This window comes from Meleagris gallopavo, chromosome 1 (genome assembly GCF_000146605.3).
Source record: "Meleagris gallopavo isolate NT-WF06-2002-E0010 breed Aviagen turkey brand Nicholas breeding stock chromosome 1, Turkey_5.1, whole genome shotgun sequence".
NCBI lineage: Eukaryota > Metazoa > Chordata > Aves > Galliformes > Phasianidae > Meleagris > Meleagris gallopavo.
The window spans coordinates 159,055,747-159,057,981 of NC_015011.2; positions in this window are offsets into that span (position 1 = coordinate 159,055,747).

The window sequence follows — 2,235 nt, forward strand, 5'->3', positions numbered from 1 at the left end:
AAAAAAAGAAATCTAGGAAGTCTGGTAGAAGAAAAAAAATACATGGAAGTCTTTCAAAGCTTTCAGAGGAAGGAGCAAAATGGACTGCTGCAAATGAAGGAGGGGTAGAGTTTTACATATTGTCTACATTCTAGGAAATGTTTTGGCTTTAGGGTTGAAATCAGCATTTGAATTATTGATGCTGCTTAGGCAGAAGAAAATTGTCTAAGCATTTATTTAGTAATTAGGAATGTAGTTATGCAGACTTCTAGGTGGCCGGTTTAGACAATGAACGGCTGATATTACCACAGGCGCTACTTAAGTTTTTCAGAAGTATGTAAAAGAACTACAATATAAGCATAACCATAGCTAATTTTTTAATACTTATACTAGCCTTTGAAAAAAAAATGATGATAGAGGGATAGATCAAGAATCATCTGGACCCATCAAAGGAAACTGTGGAAATATGAAGAGTGGTGTAGAGCAGAAGGAGAGATTTCTAAAAGCAAGTGACAGAAATGTGACAATTGCACTGTGTATGTAGAATTATATAAAAGGTACTTTTAATGTTAAGTGAGATTTTATATAAGGTTATTTGATGGAAATATTTCAAGAAAAGAGAAGCTATACACATGTATATATACATGTATTAACAGGAAAACAATCACAACAAAAACTGTGGAAAATGATTTCATGATGAAAGATGACCAGAAAGGATAAATTCCAACAAGTGAAAGTGAAGTGGCATTGGGATGAGCATTGATGGAACTATCATTTATTGATAATACCTTTCTCAGCAGCATAGAGTCCATGAGATAAAGGAGTATGAATTCTGGATCACAGGAGAGAAGAAGTGTTAAGAAACTAGAGACAAAGTATGTAGGTACTGTATTGTATCCTTATGATCTGTAACATTATACCTTTTATTGGTGCTGCAAGATGCATTATTGTCTCAGAAACAAGAATGTTAGGGGGACAACTATTTTACACATTTACTGAAGTGAAGGCTTTCATCACTCCAGAATACTTTATCCTCTCTTATTCCACATCTCTGGCTTAATTGTTTTGTCTTACTATTGTAGAATTCTCCAGAGTCTTCAGAATAGTGTAAATATACTGAGTTTACAGGTATGTTTTAATCATATGAATTTTGGAGAATTATGCAGTTTTGTAAAGGTGGAAAATTCAGATATACATATTTGCAAGTGCAAATTTATACCATTAGAAACTGAAACCATCTTTGAAAATCTGGTACTAGAGAACTAAAGAAACCTTTTTAAGAGGAACTCAAAGTAGCATACAAAAGAACAGACGTGTAACAACTTCTCTCAACCTAAAATATTTTTAAATATGCACTGTACACACTGTATGAGTCATCGATATGAAATGAAACTCTAGTATGATTTCCAATATGAAAAGAGCTATTAAATAAATGACCACACTAAACATTAAAGAGATGCTGAGAGATAATTCGCTGAAGAAAACATGGTGCACACATGATGAGACAAAGTGTTTAACAGACTGAATGAGACATCTAAAAGGTTGAAATTTCGTTTTCGTGTTTATTTTTTTGTCTCTCTTTTATTACTTTCTTTCTTAACACTTCATAGGATAAAGTCAGCATAATGGATTTATACCAGAAATTTAAAAAACACCCTAATATTTGAAAATACAAAACTTGTGACTGTTAAATGTGTCACTAAAACCCATTTCCTGTGAAAGAACATGAATTCCTGCTGACAAATTTTTTGAAAGACTTTCAGCAGAGTGTACAGACAAGGTGTCATGCACTGATGAAACAAAAGTTAAAAAAATATGTGAAAACAATGCAATGGTAGTTAATGAAAATATAGGTAGCAGACTCATTAAATATATTATAAAAATATATATTAGAAATATATATTAGACTATCTCTATTTTAAACCAAATTGGACTCCATTCTGTTGTCTGAGAGCTGACCACTAACTTTTTGTAAGAGTTCTTCCACAGATCTACAATTCACATTTTCAGGTGTAGCATGAAGTCACTCTGATCAGTTCCTACTAGCTTAGTTATCTAGTCTAGAGTTGCTAGAGAATATATTTGGAGGGGAGTAGTTAATACGGGCTCCTGCAGAAGAAGTTGTGTTTACTCAATTTTCTGTTTTAAAAATTCCTCATATCATATCTTTATTGGAGGAATGTTGGAATTAGACACCAAAGTAAGTATCTTTGTATAGCATTTCAGGTAATAATTTTAAATCATCTGATGACAAAA